At 40.3% G+C, this 20,704-nt stretch overlaps 1 protein-coding gene across 10 annotated transcripts in view; it reads left to right on the forward strand.

Moving 5' to 3' along the window:
• The first annotated feature begins 9,282 nt into the window (after window positions 1-9,282).
• lrrc4ca (leucine rich repeat containing 4C, genome duplicate a) overlaps window positions 9,283-20,704 on the forward strand; it is a 994,912-nt gene continuing 983,490 nt past the window's right edge. For 5 of the 10 annotated variants that reach the window (XR_006313900.1, XR_006313901.1, XR_006313902.1 and 2 more), the window contains exon 1: window positions 9,283-9,761. The gene's annotated coding sequence lies outside the window, so the exon portion shown is untranslated. The remainder of the gene's footprint in view (window positions 9,762-20,704) is intronic. The other 5 variants (XM_043705485.1, XM_043705486.1, XM_043705484.1 and 2 more) reach the window with 1 other exon arrangement.

The following is a 20,704-nucleotide window of genomic DNA, read 5'->3' on the forward strand; positions in this document are numbered from 1 at the left end:
GAAGCGGCAGATTCAAACCACTACAAATGCCGGAGGAAAGATCACAGAAGCGCTTCACAGGAGGCTCCCAAGCACTGAGGATGTCACCTAGACAGGGGACGAAACGTCTGCAACACAAATTCCCAGCTTGGCGAACAGAACCACAACAACGAGCACCCGAGCTACAAATCTTCTCACAAACTTTGAATACTTTTTGCACAATATTAGAAACCAGTTCATTAACAACTGTAAATCCATCCCCAATTATGAGTTAGGGGACCAGGAAATGTTTGTCTTATGGTACATTAGTGCACAGGGAGTTGTGGAGTGCTAGGAGTTGACAGGTTTATTAACAGTCAGAAAACAGAGCAGGAATAAATGCATTATCTTCATGTTGGCTGTGACTAATGGTGTACCTTTAGGATCAGTGAATGGACACTAATAGTTATTCACAATCTGCATTAATAATTTAGATGAGGGGACCAGATGTAATATTTTCATGTTTGCTGATGACACAGAAATAGGTGGATGAATTGTTAGGAGTACGTAAAGAAGCATCAAGGGGGTATAGGGGTGGCATAGTGGCTCACAGAACCAGGGACCCCAGGTTTGATTCCAACCTTGGGCGACTATCTGTGTAGAGTTTGTCATTCTCCTCGTGTCTGCGTGGGTTTCCCTCAGATGCTCCGGTTTCCTCCCACAATGCAGATGAGATGGATTGGCCATGTTAAATTGCCCATTGTATCCAGGGATGTGTAGTCAAGGTGGGTTAGCCATGGGAAGAATACAGGGATCTGGGTGGGATGCTCTTTGGAGTGGTGTGGACTCGATGGGTCAAATGGCTGCTTCCACAGTGTAAGGATTTAATGATGTCAGAGTAAAAATGCATTGATCCAATTGTATACATCCTTAGAGAATCTATGCCTGGATTGCTTCGTACAGTTTTCATGTTCATACTAAGAAAAATCTACTTATCATAAAGTTAGTGTAATTAATGGATGTAGGTTTGCTCTCTGAGCTGGAAGGTTCATTTTCAGACTTTTCATCCCCATAATATCTTCAGTGGGCCTCCGGACGAAGCACTGCTGATGCTTCCTGCTTTCTATTTATATGTGTGGGTTTCTTTGGGTTGGTTGTGTCATTTCCTGTGATGATGTCATTTCCTACGGTGATGTTATTTCCTGATCTTTTTCTCAGGGGGTGGCAAATGGGGTCCAAGTTAATGTGTTTGTTGATATAGTGTTGAAAATGAACCTACATCCAGAACCTCAACCTGAGCTACAAATCTTCTCAAAACTCACAAAGTGCAATTAATGTTCAATAACCTGATTCTGGGATTGCAGAATAGTGCTTGAGAAGAATGGAGCTGTATCTTAGAGAGCCTGGAAGAGCAAGATGTGATGTCATTGAAAAATAGAAAACTTTTCCAAGACTTGACAGGTAGACGCAGGAATTATGATCCCACTGGCTTGGAGGTAGTGCGGGGCGATAGGTAAAGGGCTGGCTGTTTGCGATGAAGATGAAGAAGAATTTCTTCACTCAGCGATTAAGGCATCTTTAAAAATTCTCCAACCCAGAGAGCAGCACAGCTCAGTGGAGTATGTTCAAGACAGAGATCAATAGATTTTGCAGAATTTCCACGCTGTAAGTAATCTAATCTAATCTAAAGGGAGACAGAGATTGTGTGAGGAAATGGGACTGATTTAGTAAGTCAACCATGATCTGATTGAATGCTAGAGAAAATTTAATTAGTCAAATGGCACTTTCTGCTGCCATTTCTCATACCTTACGAATATGATTCTATTTATGATTGTGGATAGTAAGATGACATGATGTGAAGAACTGACATGTTTGGCAACATTCATTTCTTGACACGCAATGTGACATTTTAAAATACCAAAATTGCACCAAGGGGAGGAGGATTCCTGATGAGAAGTGCACCTAATGATTTATAAATTGGTCTCCGTGTGGGTACATAATGACCACCAGTGATATGCAGAGCAATCTGATTGTGAGGTCCATCAGAATGTGGACACTGACTTGACAGCAATGCTACCACATTTGGTAATCCATATGGCAGCCTGAGCAGTTGCATATCATCAGAAAGCTGCTTTCACTAACACAGAAGATTTTCTTGCTTCACCCCCTCCCCCGCTCCACCATCCATTTCCACCCCCTCACCAATGATACTGAAAAGATAATTTAATATTTAGAGATTAATTCCTGTTTACTTCTTGCAGGAGCTGCAACTCTTTATATTTCAGGTTCATTTCCATGCTTGCTACAGTTTCACTATTCTATAGGGAGCAATCTGACAGATGCTGAAGTACCTTTTTTTGCTGATTGAAAGGTTTGTTCACAAATCAATTACTTTCAGAAATAACTCATCCAATTGGGGCTTCTTCATGGCATTCAGCCTGACTGGAGGATTAGGCAAAGGTTACACAAATTAGGACTGGTTGCTAGAAGAGGAAGGCAGAGAGTAGGGGTGGGTGGTGGTGGTTTTGGGGACAAAGACACTCTTTTCATTCATTCTTCAACATGGTGAACATTGTCTCCTTCATGGAGATTGAAACATGCAGACAAGCCTCTCCACTAATCCTGCCATTAATTCCAACTCCTTCCTGTTGTCTGTCACCTTCTCCTCCAAGAAAAAGAGAAGTGTGTCTCTGAGTGTTGTGCAATATGTTTGGATGCTGTAGCTGTCATGGTTCAACAGCTGTCAATATGTGCAAGCTGAGAGACATTGGTGCCAAGCTTGCAACAGTACCACAGTGGCAAGTATACAAGAGTGAGGTAACTGTTGCTACTTGTAGCTACTCCCACCCAGATATCTGTTGTCATGGTCTGTCATACACTTCTGTCTTGCTCCATCCTCACATATCCCATGTGGAGCTGGCTGTGGTTTAAATCAGCCACTTGAAGTCTTGGTACAGCTATAAGAGTCTTTACTTCTAACCATATGCTGACATGCTAAAAGACCACCAATGTCTCTCTTCCAAAATACAATCATCATGGCAATATATCATCTTAGTTCTCACATTTCATTACGATATTTCACAGTTCACTTGTCATTGACAAACTTTGTGCCTACATCACATATTCTTATTAATGGACTGGCTCTGCTGATGTCCCTTTCATGTTCTCCTTATGTCTCCTGCCTGGCTCTTTATCACTCTGAGATTGTTCATTCAAGCTCAAAAGGTGGTTCAGTGTTAAAACTTACACTCTTATCTATCTTCATGCAAAATTGGTTTCATATCCATTCATGCCTATAGTATTTGCTGCATTTTACTTCATGCTTCAAGGAAGTGCTCAGTCGCTATATGTGTCTCTCCCAGGTGAAAAGTGTTCATTTAAATATCAATCTTAATTTATTGTTACCCTTCAAGCTGATCTGCAAATGTTCTTTGATGTCTATCATCTAACTGTATCTAGATTGACACCTCTTCTTGCTGTCCTCCACTTTGCCCTTTCGAAGAGATCTTTGTAGTTTTTCAACTCTACTGACATGCAGGGTGAAGCATATAAATATTGGGTATGATTGAAAATGATTGTTTATAGGAGAAGGATGGTCTGTGGTGAATTGAGAAATACCTAAGATTGATGGTGCAGTTGGTAAGATATGACATTTGAAGATACATTCATTGACCTTGACCACTCATGTGAGTCGTTAACATCTTCCAAAACTGCATATAGTTTCTGGGACTGCACTCCAGGCATTAACATATGCCTCTATCTCTTGTTACTAACTCATGATTTTGTGGATGGAGAGTTTCAGCCAATCCAGCTCATTTTTGAGGATTTCTGCTCCTTCTTTCTAACTCTTTACAAACACCTCCAATACTACATCAGGAATCCTGAATGGGTTCTCCCTTCTGTAGTCAATGATTATTAGATCTTCCAAAGCACGACAATCAGAAAGATTTCCGCATCAACAGTAGTCAGACTGTACCTCCCCATTAAATTTGCAGATTTGCTTTAAATTGAGTTAGATATTGCAATACTGGGTTCCTAATGGATGTGTGCTACCAACAAACAGTATGAGAAGCATCAACCACATGCAATAATCTTGAAAGTAATCAGGCAGAGCAATATTCAAGCAGTGAAGTTAACAAGCATGGTTTAAACACATATCAAAACATATTTTCTCCTTGCTTAAGGCTTGTTCAATTTATCTTCCTTGCTATCTTAGTAAAAAGTGAATGCCTTTGTTTACTGTCAGTGAGAAGATATTTTGCGTGAGAGTGCAAGTATTATTGTAAAGATTTGGGAGGGTGGGAGCAGTGTTCTGATATAGTAGTATTTTCAGAGTAAACATAACTTACTATGACACAAAAATGTAATTAAATATGCCTGTAAATGGTGGGGCATCTTGTGTGCTTACAATTGTAAATTCATTTGGTTGAATGATTCTCTGGCAGAGATGTGTAAATCTAGGTAAAGTTTTGAGACTTGCAAATCCAGATTAAAATAAGGTTTATCAGTGGTGTGTAAGAATTGTACTTAATTGTTGTGATCTAATGCTTTTCAATACTTTCTTGTGAGTTGTGAGCTACTTTTAATTATATTCTTATGCATTTTGTATATTTCACAATTTTTTAAAAAGGCAATCTATTTGAAGTGTGGCTTGTGTGTGAAATGAAATCAAACAGAATCATAAAATGATGCAGAAGCAGAAGGAGGTCAGCCAGCCCACTGAGGCCAAAATAGAAGTTATTTCTTTTTAAAAAATGATGTAAAAACTGGCCTGGATTTGCAATGGCAAAAAAAAAGACACTCCCTGAATTCATTACTGTATTGGAGAAAATTAGTTAGCAACTTCCGGCATCCAAACTATGCAGTTAAGTGTGGAAATCCAGAAGTTGCTGTCAGCTATTTCCTTGACACACTTTGCTATACTGGTTTATCACCAATAGATTCAACATTAAAATCTCTGAGAGGTTTGCTGTGCATGACCATTGTACATGCCAGGTAAAATGTTAGGGTTGGTTCATTCATGTGGAAGCAAATTCTAATGATGATAGTACCTCTGTAGCTCTAAAAATTATTATTGGCAACTTTTTTTTTTCAAAATTAAAACTTAACCTTTGTTTTCCCCTATTATTGTACTTTCTTAATCAAATTCTCGTTCCCTCCTTATTTCACTTTTCTTTAGGGCTGTAACAAAAGCCTGCAGCTCAAACTCTTCAAGATTGGTAGTCTAGCAAGTAATACTGGAGCATGAAAATAGATCAGATTGTGTTGTATAAGTTAAGAAATGACCTAGCTTAATCTTGTGAAATAAGTCTGCGAAACTGCATTTCTGATGGACGCTAGTCAATTTTGTGCATAATTTCAAATTCTGCAGCCTCTAATTCTCTTCATGTAGGTAAGTTATGCTGCAGAGAGTTCTTGTTGGGTGTTGCATATCATCACTGTGGCTGAAACTCTGGGTTCAAGTCTGTAGTGATTGGGACAAGGTGGATCTTATTAAGATCCTTGATTGGGGTTGTTAACCTGGGCCAATCTGGCTGACAGATATAAGTAGGGGATTGCAGGGAGTGGAGTGCATCATTTCTCCCTCCAACTCTATTTTGATTTAGTCCCTACCCTCCCCTTCACTGTTTTGATCACACAGCACTGCCCTTTGATGTGAAGGGCAGTGTTTGTCACTGGCCACCCGGGTGTTTTCCTATCTTCCTGGTGGTGGAAATTGAATAAAAAATTCGTGCACTTTGTGTCCTTCACTGTGTTTCACATGTATACACACACACCATGGGTGCGGGGGATAAAATAAGCACTACCGCACTTAGGTGGTAGTGTGGGGAAAAAAGAAAAAATAAATAAATAAAAAGAGAAAGAAAAAAAAACAAAAGAAAAATAAATTGTTAAAAAAAAATAAGTAGGGGATTGCAGGGAGTGGAGTGCATCATTTCTCCCTCCAAAAAAAAAGAGATAAGTAGGGGATTTAGATTCTCCTGATTCTGGGCACTAACTCTAAACTGGCTGGCTATATGTACTATGCACATGTAAGGAAAGGGTGACTTGGTGATGAGATACTAGCCTCTGTGCAGTTATTTCAAAGTCCTATTCAGGATTTCATGGTAATGTAAATTGGCCAAACTAGTTGAGTATCAACCAGGAATCCTTCCAATATTTGCCAAGGAGATGTGTTAAGAGTTGGAGACACTTCCCAAAAGCTATGTGTAGGAATGAATTTGGAGCCTCTATCATAACCAGAGAGCAGCATTATATTTTTTAAAGCAGGAGATAGAAGATAATGCAGGTGCTACAAATTACTTATGAGAATTGTGCTTTCAGCAGTTTGGCTTGTTTAACTTCTATTTGCTAATAAAGTTGCAGATCAGCCAAACTTGTAAAATAAATGTGAATCTTAGCAAGTCTGGCAGCATATGTGGGAAGAAAGCAGAGTTCACATTTCCAATTGGGTAAATCTTAAGTTCTGATTGAGAGTCACTGGACTTGAAACATTAACTCTGCTTTCTCTCCACAGATGTTGCCAGACCTGTTGAGTTTTGCCAGCAACTTCTGTTTTCCTTTCAGAACTCCAACATACATAGTTCTTTGTTTTATTCAACAAATGTGAGTGTTAACACAAGAGCCATAACTTTGGATATGTGAAAATTGCAAGTAACTTCTCCATGGTAAACAGGGATGGCAATATGTAACAACTGAATATGACATTCATGTGGCAAAGCATGATTTGGATGTGAGCATAAGAGGTACAGTTAATAAGTTTGCAGATGATACCAAAATTGGAGGTGTAGTAGACAGCGAAGAGGGTTACCTCAGATTACAACAAGATCTGGACCAGATGGGCCAATGGGCTGAGGAGTGGCGGGTGGAGTTTAATTCAGATAAATGAGAGGTGCTGCATTTTGGGAAAGCAAATCTTAGTAGGACTTATACACTTAATGGTAAGGTCCAAGGGAGTGTTGCTGAACAAAGACCTTGGAGTGCAGGTTCATAGCACCTTGAAAGTGGAGTCGCAGGTAGATAGGATAGTGAAGAAGGTGTTTGGTAATGCTTTGGAGGCTGAGGGGTGACCTTATAGAAGTTTACAAAATTATGAGGGGAATGGATAGGATAAATGGACAAAGACTTTTTCCTGGGGTCGGGGAGTCCAGAAATGGAGGGCATAGGTTTAGGGTGAGAGGGGAAAGATATAAAAGAGACCTAAGGGCCAACTTTTTCACGCAGAGGGTGGTACGTGTATGGAATGAGCCGCTAGAGGATATGGTGGAGGCTGGTACAATTGCAACAGTTAAGAGGCATTTGGATGGGTATATGAATAGGAAGGGTTTGGAGGGATATGGGCTGGGTGCTGGCGGGTGGGACTAGATTGGGTTGGGATATCTGGTCGGCGTGGACGGGTTGGACCGAGGGGTCTGTTTCCATGCTGTACATCTCTGACTATGATATTGGAAATGCAAATTGCAGAGAGACATGACATCATTACTAAGTGCAGCAAGACATACCTTACTGGATGGCAAACCATGCCTGATCTGCAGTGACAGGATATCTTTTATTCATTCACAGGATATGGATATCTGTGACCTGGCCAGCATTTATTGACCATCCCTAATTGCCCAGAGGGTAGTTAAGGTTCAACTACATTGCTGTGGGTCTGGAGTCACATATTGGCTAGACCAGGTAAGGATGACAGTTTCCGTCCCTGAAGGACATTAGTGAACATTAGATATTTAACATTTTCATTGGGGGTCACAATGAAGTGATACATAGATAATTGTGCGTTTTCTTTGCGATCGAGAAGGCGAAGTATCTGCCGTGTCTTAGGTATCTCCAGTACAGCACCCAGCACGTGGTATCAGGCAGGAATTATTCCACCCGGTTGGACATATCCCCAGTGTCCAGCACAGATAAACTGCACCTTTAAGAGGGCGAGTCGGCACGCGGACAAGTCAGCTCCCTCCAGTCGGTTCATTTGAGACAGGTCACCCCGGTCACCTGTGATAATAAAACAACATTGTCGGTGTATCTGAGCTCAGATTTTGACCGGTCGACTGCAAGCGTTGCTGTACGTACAAGGATATCGGGAAGGTAAAAACAATGACTGTCTCTTTACGTGTTCGTGCTTCTCAACAGCTTCTGCAAACAAGCATCAAACTCCCCCCCCCCCCCCCCCCCTCCAACTGGCCACAACCAAATCCTAAATCGTGTTGATGCTAAATCCCAGTGCGTTTTGTATTGTCCGGATTTTTACTTTCGGCTAAAGCAGCATTCTGCTTCGGCTAACACACAGCAATGAACAATTGCGGCTTCACGTTTCTGGACTTTCGGATGATGGGGAATGGGCATGTAACTTGGCGCAGTGGTACAGACCTGCTGAGTTTCTCCAGCAATTTCTGATTTTATTTTTCGTTTCTAAATCAGGAGACCCAGGGGTAAAGTCCCACCTTGCTCCAGAACACTGTAAATCACACTGTAAATTTTTTGCTATAAATTGTTACGATTGAGCCCTCCACAATCACCTGATGAAGGAGCGTCGCTCCGAAAGCTAGTGTGTTTCCAATTAAACCTGTTGGACTATAACCTGGTGTTGTGTGATTTTTCACCTTGCTCCAGAAGTGTGCCATAACAGCTCTGAGCAGACCGAGTAATAATGGAGGGTTGAAATCCCGCCTACCCCAGATATGTGTTTAAGTAAGTTGATTAAAAATATCACTAGTGGGGGAATTTCGCAGTGTCATGAACAGTAGAAGCCTCTTCAAGATTCCCTCCCTGTTGTTTTACCGAGATATAAGTTAATTCCATCTCTTTCCACCCACCTACTGTTTTGCAATACTTGTTGTTAAACTTGATACAAAGCAAAATAGAAGCATTCTCCTGTAAAACAGCTGGACCATTGAGAATGCAACTGGTTATAGTTCAGCAAAACAGACCGCAATTCACGAACACAAAACATAAAGCTGAAGAGATACTAAGTCAGTTTCGCTCCTTAATCCGTGCAGAATGGTGGAGGAACCAGTTCTGTTCAGGTTGGCGTTTGCCGGTGAATTATTGAAAATGAGTTCTTTTTTTCTTTTCCTTGCAAATTGCTCAGTAATCTCATCCGCAGTGCGCAGGCGTCCACAGTATAACGCCAGCGAAAGTGAAGTGGCAGTGGCCCAGGAGGCGCGCATACTGGGAGAGAGCGAGTTTGATCATTAATATTCCGTCCTCCCATTCTCACCCCCCCCCCCCCCCCCCGGTGAAGTTAAGACAGAGACTGACTGAGGCAAACGCAGCGCTGCAGAGCTTCCAAAGAGCAAGCAGGAGAGGGGAGGGGAGGACAGGAGGGCGATAGAGAGGGGGAGGAGTGTGAGTGGTTAGCAGGTAGCAGCAGAATCAATCTCACTGCCGCGCTCCCCCAGGGCAGTGTGTGGCAGAGGGTGAGGGAAGAGAGGAAGGGACAGCTCGATCATTCCTCCTCCTCCTCACTTCCCTCATGCGGTGGAATGATGCCAGGGAGCTCGGGATGAGATGAGCTCGGGATTGGGACGCAGCGATCGTGACAGCCGTGATCTGCTGCTTCTGAAGCCCGGGAGAGGGGGGGACAAGCAGCCGCAAACCCTGACAGACAGCAGGGCGACTCTGGGGACTGAGGGTTCAGCAGGCAGTCCCAGTCACTGAACTTCCCAAATCCTCCACCGCTCTCTTCTTTATCATTTAATCCAACGTTTTGTTTTATTTTGAGCGCGAAGTGGCGGAGAGAGAAGACAACTGTCGTTTGGAGGGTTTTTTTCTTTGTATTTAATATCGGGATGATTCACTCGCTGGTAAGTTGATGACTTTTCCTGGCGTTACGATTCAGAATGAGTGTAAATTGGAATCACCATTTGCAGAGGTTTTTGAAAAGTGAATCAATGCTGGGCCCTCTGCGCAATTTTTAAATATGGGAAACACTGAAGTACTAAACTGACGTGTCCTCATTTTTTGGTCTTAGAGGCTAAAATTGTGTTAATTCAGAGGTGGATACTATTAGAAAAAAGTAAACTTTTTTTTGTTGGGGGGAGCTTTTATTTGTTACTTTAAGAGCGCCGGGTTTCTCATCAAAATGAACCGTCTGCTCTTCGGCTTCCTCCAATCGTGTGTGCATCAATTCTACTTTGGATAGAGCTCCCGCTGGCAAAGTCAGACTGGCTGACCGGGGAGAAACAGTTGGGTCTAGAGGAGGGACAGACAGAGAGAGAGAGAGAGAGAGAGAAATAATGAAATAAGGAATAACCGCGGGACGTGTTTGCAGTCACTGACCATTGCATTGAACGTGCTGCTTTCATTTTTGCGCTGTTTATTTTAAAGGACATTGTACCAAGTTGCTGGTTAGTGTAACCCCAAGTTTAGTAAAAATAAGCTTTCATTTCCTCGCTTGAAAATTTTAGAGCCACGAGGTTGACAGCGTGATGTCATTTAATTTTTTTTACAAAGGTGAGTGGGGTTTGGGGTATGAGTAGCACGAACTCTGCTCTCTGTTGTTGCCCCCTCCCCATAGCGAGGTGAACCACCCTCGGCCCCAGTGCTGAGGTTGCTGTCTGCCTCGGCAGTACTGAAGGGTCAGACAGAACTTGGCAGTCCCTAGCGGTGAACGGACAGCAACTCGCCTCAGCTCCAAACCTGGGCCAGCCTGGAGACATGTGTGCCGCGCCTCGGATTCTCCCTCGCTGTTGACTCAACCACCCCTCCGTGCCTGCGGCTGTGTTTTCAGATTTCCCATCTTCACCGTGTTTGCTAGCATTGCCACTGTACAGAGCTGCCCGGGCTATTTACAGAGCGCTGTCTGTTCAGCCCATTTTGCCTGGTGTCAGCTCTTAATCCCACCTGCTCTTTGCTGCAAGTATTTATCCAATTCTCTTTTGACTGTTGCTATGGAATCTGCTTCCAAATCTCTCCATCTAGGCATTTCTGGATCACAAGGACTCCCTGTGTGCAGACATGCTTTCTCAGTTCATCTGGGCATTTTTTAAGGCAAATGCCTCACATTTCTCTCCTCTGGTTGCATTGTGTGGAATTGTGATCTAAAGCAAATATATAAATAAATATATAAAGCAATATATTGGAGGGATATGGGCCAGGTGCTGGCAGGTGGGACTAGATTGGGTTGGGATATCTGGTCGGCTTGGACGGGTTGGACCGGAGTGTCTGTTTCCATACTGTACATCTCTATGACTCTTTGGCTGTAGTTAGCTGCGTGCTGAATTTGATCACGACAAATACATCCCGCTCTCTTTTTTTGTCATTGTGTTCAATTAACTGTGATCAACTGGGATTGAGTCTCTGCTACCTGCATGAATTTGGACCTATTAACGAGCTGCATGATCTGACCATTTTGATTATATTAGGATTCTTGTTTTAACTTCACAATGTTGTGTTTCACAGAGAACATTTTCCAACTTGTAGTGGTGACGGCTGCAACTATGATTTGAAAATGTACTTACTGGAAAGGGCATAACTCACTATGTTCTATTGAAGAATCAACAAACATTTAAAAAAAAATGTTTGCTTGGTTTTGAGATTGGGAGACTATGGTCGCTTTGTAATGAGCTATCTAATTAATTCTGGATTCAGTAGGTGAAGCATAGCTTTTGGTTTTGTTAATATCATGAGAGATGGCATAAGATATATATTTTTAATCATCATTGCACACAAAGTCACTCATTGCCTGAAGAGCACTTGGATGTTTTAACATGTTGTGATACAATTATGGTGATATTGACAAATCCTTCCATTTGTTATATGACATTCTTTAATATAAAATAACATAGCTTATTAGCTCTTTTCAATTCCAATGTGCTTTCTTTAAGGTATAGTTTTTAAAAGAATACATTTTAATGATGTGAAGATAATTGCTTTAAACACATTCAAATCAAAATTTGAGCTTGTATGGAAAATGATGCATTTGGTCTTTGTGAATTTGGTATGTACCCAACATTTCTGTTCCACTTAGGCATCGACTAATTGACTAAATTCAAATATCTTTATCAAAGACTGCATAAAAAGGAGCATTATAAAAGCAATCCATTGTCTGCTAATATCCAGTTAGAACTCCATATTACTAAAGGTATAGACAATATTTAAATAATCTTCTATATTAATAATTGCTAAAGTATAGAGAATTTTCATTACTTATTATTTGTAGCTTTGAGCTTTTCCCAATTGCTAAGTAACGATAATTTTAATCCAAAATTCTGAAACACACCAGGGAACACTGTCAACAGTAGATTTGGTTGAAATTCAGCCACCTTTGCAGCGAATTGCTAATAGATTAATAGTCAGTAATGTAATGATCTTGTGACACACAAATACAAGTGCATCATGTAAAAGTTATTGTATACACACCTCAGCAATAATGATTTTGAGTCCTAATGACTGAGATGATGTCAATCCAGACAGTAGCAAAGTAATTTGAAAGTTATGTAAGATTTGGGTTTCTTCTGAGGAATCATTCTGGTGGTACTCTTCTGCTGAGACATGATGATAATGACTTTGAGTCTGAATCAAAGTAATTTTAACTCCCCTTTTAACCAGCATTTCTTTCTTTAAATTGTGATTGGAAAATATGTTATGTTCTATATTACAACAAACATTCGCACTTAATCTGGTCAATTGGACTAAAACCTTGTGCTGCAGAACTTGCTGAACCCCTAGCTAAGCTGCTTCTGTACAGCTATTAGATTGGTGCCTATAATGTGGCAATATCCCCTGTATACCCAGTTGAGTCTCCTGCTGCTCAGATGTTGCCTGACCGGCTGTGCTTTTCCAGCACCACACTTTTTTCAATTCTGATCTCCAGCATCTGCAGTTCTCACTTTCTCTCAGTCCACCAAAATGCCAAACAAGTGACCAATTACCACCCCATCCATCTCCTCTCGATCATCAGAAAAGTGATGAAAGGTGCTGTTTGCAGTGTTATCAAGCTGCAGTTACGCAGAAATAATGTGCTCACTGGATGCTCAGTTCAACCAATTCCTCTCAGCTCCTGAATTCCTCATATATCCTTTGTCTAAACATGTGTAAAAAGGCCAAACTGAAGGGGAGACTGCGTGTGAGTTCATTTGACATCAACATTCGATCAAGGAACTCTGGTAGAATTGGAAGCAGGGGGAAAACCTTCCAGCAGTTGGAGGCATGTCTAGCATCAAGGAAGATAGTTATGGTGGTTGAAGGTCAATCATCTAAGTTGCAAGGCATTCCTCAGGGGAGTGACCTACACCCAATTATCTTTTGCTTTTCCCTTCCATTATTAGGTAATTGATTGCACAATGTTCAGTTCCATTCACAACTCCTCAAACATGAAGCATTTTGTGTGACATATAGATGATAACTTTCAGGCCTTCAGTGGTCAGTGGCAAGTGACATATGTGCCCCCCTCCACCCCAAGTATTAGACAACAGTGATTCTAAACAGGAAATAATCTTACCATTCCCCATCCTTCTGACATTCTATGGTATTACCATTCAAGAATCTCAACACCAACTAAGACACAGCACATCTCTTGATTGGTAGTCAAAAAGTGTGGAGCTGGGAAAGAACAGCTGATCAGGCAGCACCCAAGGAGCAGGAGAGTCGCTGTTTCGAGCATAAGCTCATGATTGGTATCCCATCTATCAACTTAAGTATTCAATCCTTCCACCACCAACACAGAGTGGCAGCAATGTGTAAGACTTATAACTTCAACAGCAGCAACACATCAAGGCTTCTTTGACAGCACCTTCCACATCTGTGATCTATTCCACCTACAAAAACAAGAGCCTTATACAAATGGGGTCACCACTACCTACAAACGCCCATTCCAGTTCATGCACCATTCTTACTTTGAACCATTTACCATACCTTTCCTGTCAAAAGATGAAACCCCTGGACCTTCTTTCCCAAAAACACTGTTTGTGTACCTGCATGAGGTGTACTGCAATAGTTTAAGAAGGCAACTCAAAACTGCTTTCACAACAGCAGTTAAGATGGAGTATACATTGTGATAAAGTCTGCAACGCCCATTTCCCATCAGAGTAAAAACAAATCAGTTGAGAGAAGCCATTTATACTTTACTTAGTGATTTTTGCCATTTGAAATGAAAGGATAGATTTTAGCTACCTCCCTCTATCCATTTATGACTCAATACATAATTATATACTTCAGCTCAAAAATGGGAATATGATTAATTGAGCTCTGAATAAGTTATTCTCTATTTTTATATGTCATCACTATGTCTATTTCGTGTCAGCATAATTGCCAATAGAATATCATAAATACCTAAATTTTTAATTATTTTTGGTATAATATTTGAAACATTTTAAAAACTGAAGTACTTATTTTTGTTCTTTGTAGAGATTTAATTAGATTGATTAAAACCTAAAATTGAATTCCATCAATCTCATAGATGTTTGGCCGTAAGGGAAGGATGAATGTATTGCATTTCACTTGAAAACTACCAAAATGTTTTCTTTAGATTTAATTTCATGCACCTTATGGTTTTGAAAGTTTCTTTTTCAGTTTTACCAGTGATTTGAAATTGTAATGGACTGTCATTTAATTATCTGAGATAAAATCACAAGCATCCATAGAATGGATAGCAGTAACAACTCTGTCTGTCTGAAGTTAAAAGGTGTATCTATGAGTACAATTATTTGGTACTGTACTTCATGTTGCTTTGACTCACTGTCAGAAGAGGCCTAAAAAGCCATGGGTCTCCACTCTTTGTAAAATCTAATGAATACTGAGCAGCTTGGGTGTAAACATTCTGACCCAGCTGTATTCAATTTGTCCAGGGCTGCTTTTGAAACATGCGATGTAAAACTTAAAAGAAAAGTGGACTGTATATGCTCATTTGTTATACGATTAAACCCGCAGTTAAATCATTGTTTAGTGCGTAGTGTGGGTGTAAATGAATTAGTCATAATGTTTCTGAAGCATTTGCTGATCATGCAAATTACATTGGATCAACAGAAACAGGAGAATATTGAAACAGAATGTGAATTACAGGCAATATTCTTGGATAATACCCAGTGTAAGATCTTGTTTTATTTTTGTGCTTAGTAGAAACATTGGAGGAATTATAATAACAGAAGAATGCCATTCTTCTGAATTCCTCATATATCCTTTGTCTAAACATGTGTAAAATGGCCAAACTGAAGGGGGGACTGCGTGTGAGTTTTCATCCATTTAATAAGAGCTTGTTTGAACTGTGATCTAACGCTGTAATGTCACTACCATGTCCATTCATAACATTGGTTAACGGTAACAACAAAATTTCCAGATTGAGCTAACATTATTTGAGAAAAAAAAATTGTGAACTTTACAACCTGAGCAAATATTTCCTCCACTGATGAAAGATTTGCCTTCAATTTTTAAACTGTGCCCCCTAGACCTCTTTATCTAAATCTACTCCATCAGTTCAGCAGGGTACACAAAAAGAATGTGAAAGGTCTCCTCATAACCTAACCCTTACAGTCCAGGTAACGTTCACATGATTTCTACTCTACTGTATTCTGGTGCCCTTCATATAAAAGCCTACAATTAATTAGTCTTTAAGGTTATTTTCTGTATCAGCTAGTCCAGGAGATGTTAATGATTTATGTACCTGCACGCCCAGCTATCCTGGACTCTGACTGTCTTTTGACAATTCATCATTTAGAAAATATCTGTTCTATCCTTTTTAGGTCCAAATTAGATGACCTCACATTTAACATCTGCACAACCTAACATTGTCTTTGGAAATGTATTCTTCTATCGACACTGACCATGCCATGAGCTTTGTCAATCACAAATTTGGAGATGTGGTTTTCTAGTTAGTCACCTAAGTTGTTAATAACAACGGTGAATATTTGAGGCCTTAACAGACTCTGCTAGTTCCAAGCTGCCAAATAGACCACTTGCCCATTTTACCTTCTCTTGCTACCCAGAAGCTCAAGAATCTTGCAATTAATCACCAATTTGTCTTCAATTCCATAGGTTTCAATATTAACTAATTGTCACTTTTTGGGAATTTAAATCAAATGTCTTCTAGAAGGAGATAATAGATGAGCTGAATATTAATTCAATGGAGAAAGACTGCACAATGTTGCAGCACAGAGGGTCTTGGAGATCCTCATATGAATCACAAAAAGAATAGGGTAGGCATATCCAAAGAGTCTGCAAATAGTGAGGGGTTTGCCAAATCTACACAAGACTCATCAGAACACAACTGGAATACTGTGAACAATTTTGGTTTCTTTTCATAAGAGAAGATATGCAAGCATTGGAGGTGCTTCAGGGAAGGATAGTTAGACTGATCTTAATGCAGAATATTGAAGAAATATTGATTAGTTTGGGCTTGTACTCATTGGAGTCTAGAAGAATGATAGATGTCCTGATTGAAACATATATGATTCTTAGAGAGCTTCGCAAGGTACATGCAATGTACCATCAATGAATACCACTGCAAGTCATTCAACTGCCTGAACATATCTCTCGCTGAAGTCCTCACTTATGCCTTCATTACCTCTAGACTTCAGTATTCCAATGCACATCTCGCTGGCCTTGCACGTTCAACCTTCTCTAAATTTATGGTCATCTAAAATTCAGTGCCAAGTCTAGTTCAATCTTCCTCCCAAGTTTTCACTGACCTATGCTGTCTCCTGGTCAAGCAATGCCTTGTTTTTAAATTTTTGAATCTTTAAGAACCTCTCCCTCCTTATCTCTGTAATTGCTTTCAGCTCCATAATCCCCTGTGATAACGTCGTCTTCTAATTCTGGCCTCTTGAGCATCTCTGGTTTGAATGGTGTCACCACTGTCCTGGCCGAGCCTATAAGTGACTCAAAAACCAACAGCAATCTCATTGATGTTTAACTGCCCTCTGTTTATGGGAAGCTGGGCATAAGCAAGAAATGCTGTCCTTCTTAGCAGCATCCATATTCCATACATGAATAACAAAAATAGAATTAAAAAATGTTGGCTATACCTCTAGTTGCCTTGACCCCAAACTCTGGAATTCCCTCCTTCACTTGTCTTTAGACCTCACTTTCGTCCTCCTTTAAGATACTTCTGTAAACTTACCTCTTGGAGCAAGTTGGTTATCTCACCTAATATCTTCTTATATTGCTTGGTACCATCTTTGGTTTTGTAATATTGGAATGCTTTGAGAAATTTTACAATGTATAGGCTGCTATCTATAAATATATAAGCTGTTATTAATTGTAAGCATGAATAAATTGCACAACTTTCCAATCTATACCAATAGTTCACAGAACAAGAAGACTTCGGTAGATATAGTCAGGATATCCCAAATATTCTCACCTATTTGCCTTAAAATGTTGGTATGAAAGAAAGGGTTATTGATAGCAATCCCTATGATCTGCATGTTACTTTAATTAAATTATAGAATTGTGCATTTATTTTAATAATTAGACATAGTTACGAAACCTGCATTTACAAAAGTGACACAAGTGTCAGAGGGATTTCCTCTAGTATCTCCTTAGCATCCTTGGTAACTTGGTTAATTCAGTCATGTAAGCTCAGAATGTGAGACTGCAGACACGCACCAATGTTCCATTATGTTTCAGCAAGCTCTGATTTCAGAAGTTATAATAGTCCCAATCAACTAAAGACGTGAATGCAAATGTTGGCCCAGATCATCTTTCCACCCATTGGTTGGACACCAGATATACTCAAAAAGATGTGTGGGACCTCCATGAAGTCCCAACACAGTGACTGTGCAGGAAGTGCCTGGCAAGTTTAACCTGGTGATGGAGCAACTCCACATCTCCCTGTGACCCTGCTTGAATGTTCCCAAATCTGAATAAGAGTCAGAGACTCAGAGAGAGACTCAAAGAATCCTTACAGCTTGGAAGTAGGCCATTCAGCCATTGAGTTCATACCGACCCTCTGAAGAGCATTCCACCCAGACACATCCCCCTACCTTATCCCTATAACTCTGCATTTCTCATGTTTGATTCACCTACCCTGCATATTCCCTGAACACCACAGGCAATTTAGCACAGCCAATACATCTAATCTGCACATCTTTGGACTGTGGGAGGAAACTGGAGCATCCAGGAGAAGCTAACGCAGACACAGGGACAACATGCAAACTCCACATAGACAGTTGGAGGGTGGAATCGAACCCTGTTCTCTGGTGCTAATCACTGAGCCACCATACTGCCCATAATGATTGACTTCCTTGGATAGTTGCCCAGAATTTCCTGGCAAATTAAAACCATGTCTATCTCTTGAGTAAGTTGACAGCTGGCACCCTGACACCCACTAACCTCCTAAATGACTAACCAACTCATCCTAATGCTCCAAATACCCCTTGACTGTGCTGTAGCCCTTGCCCAATTTCACCCCTACCACTTAGCCAACATACCATTTCAGTGATTTACTTCACCTATTCTTCTCTCTTAGGGACCCACTTCTGCACCCCACTTCTCCATTTACCTCTTAGAAACATCTGAAGGTCTACTATAGTCAAGCAATCTAGATGTTGAGTCGCAGAGTCACACAACACGGCAACAGTTCACACTAAGCATAATCCCAAACTAAACCACTTCCATCTGCCTGCTCCTGGCCCATATTCCTTAAAACCTTGCTATCCATGTACATATACAAATGCCTTTTCAACATTGTAATTGTACCCACATCCACCACCTCCTCAGGAAAGTCATTCCACATGTGAACCAGCCTTTGTGCAAAATATTTGCCCCTCGTCATCCTAGGGAGAAGCCAACTACCATTAATCCTATCCATGCCCCTCATTATTTTATAACCTTCTACAATGAGGAGAAAGACCACAAACTAAGGTCCTGTGCTTTGATAATTCTTCCCCAAGGTCTCACATTCCATTCCTACTACCCGGCCAACATTGTTCACTGCAGCATGGTCTAAAGCTTTTTGAGAGGAAATATGGAGAGTGGTCCTGTTTGACTTTAAATGAGCTCTGATGCTGGTAAAATCTGACAAATGCCTGACATGAAAGGAGAATTAACAGAAATCAATGTCCTCACTTGGCGCTCTAACCTGATAAGACTGGGCAAGACAATTCAACAGCTTGAGGTATTGCACTGTTAGTTCTATTTTTAATAATCTAAAATATTTTAAGATTAATTAATTATATGGGTCAGATCACTTCTGCAGATAAAATGAGGTCTGAGGTATGTTAAGACTTTTAATGAGAGAGGAGAAATTTTACTCTAAGCAACCATGAAGTAACAAACATACAACTCATTTTATAGTGCAGCTGAAACAGGGAATTTTGTAGTTTTGTTTTTCTTTTTAGAGCTCCTGTTATAAGTTTACTTGGATGCTGTATTGTGGATGTGTGGCCCATGTAGAAATATCAGAATTGTTTTGTGCTGGACATTTATTGTAGAAATTTCCTGACTGACTCTTCCTTTTACCAATATAGCCAGTCACTGTCATCCACTGGCTAGTTCTTTTATGACATTTGAGGCTAGATCACATTAGTTGTTTACTTTATGCAGCAAGCTAGAAACTCGATTTAACTTTGTCCAATGTTTCAATTACTTGCATGTTCAGCATGACTGATTTATCACTCACCATGATTTTTGTATTTTCAAATTGCATTTAGTGGATTGTATTTAGTTTTCTCCCAATTCATTATTACTTTTGAACATTATTGACTAGGAAATTGTAGCTAGTGCTGTAAAAAGCAGTGTAGTTTTGCGTGGATTTCCTTCACTAGTGTCACTAAGGATTTCCATACTTGCCGAGTTTAGCAGGCTCGTTGATTGGAAAGGTGATTTAAAATAAAAGGAAATTAAACGGATAATTTCTTGCCTGGCCAATGATAGAAAGAGGGTGATTGGCCCTGACTGGAAGATTCAGGTCAATATGATACAGAAATGTCCATTCTATCCATATTTTCAGATTTTTTTTCTTTTTTTCATGTATAGCCACTGAAAGTGAAAGACTGACTGAATGTTGAAATTAATGTGACTTATTTTGAAACCCTTATAATGTTAAAATGTGCAGTACAGTTGACAGATGATTTGATAAATGCTTTGATACTGGTAACATTAAGTGCTGATTGGAAGAAATAGCTGGAGAAACTCAGCAAGTCTGGCAGCATCTGTAGAGGGAAGGATTCTGGAGAAAGGACTCAAAACATTAACTCTGCTTTCTCTTCACAGGTGCTGCCAGACCTGCTGAGTTTCTCCAGCAATTTCTGTTTTTGCTCTTGGCTAAGTTTTAAAGTTCACATTTACCAACCCCATTTATTCCAATCAGCACCTGATGTTACCAGTATCAAATGAGATATCAAGTGAATGAATTAAAATAAAGAACTGCAGATACTGAAGATCGGAAACAAAAACCGAAATTGCTGGAGAAACTCAGCATGTCTGGCAGCATCTGTAGAGGGAAGGATTCTGGAGAAAGGACTTGAAACATTAACTCTGCTTTCTCTTCATGGACGCTGCCAGATCTGCTGAGTTTCTCCAGCAATTTCTGTTTTGCTTCCAATCTTCAGTATCTGCTGTTCTTTACTTGAATGAATTCAGCCAAGAGCTTGGTGAACATTTCAGCTTCTCTCTCACTGTTGGATGATTGCATTTTTGAAACAAAAATAAAATTCCCACTTCTAAATGCTTTCTGTATACTCCAGTGTGAGTCTAGATAACTACTCTTTTCACTGCTGTCTGATTGCCAAGTTAGTTACTTAGTGGGTAAGTCAAACAATCAGTTTTCTTCCTCTCCCACCCTTAGGGTAGAATTCTTTGTCTAGTGTTGGTT

The sequence above is a fragment of the Chiloscyllium plagiosum genome, chromosome 16, assembly GCF_004010195.1.
Source record: "Chiloscyllium plagiosum isolate BGI_BamShark_2017 chromosome 16, ASM401019v2, whole genome shotgun sequence".
NCBI classification, from domain to species: Eukaryota; Metazoa; Chordata; class Chondrichthyes; order Orectolobiformes; family Hemiscylliidae; genus Chiloscyllium; species Chiloscyllium plagiosum.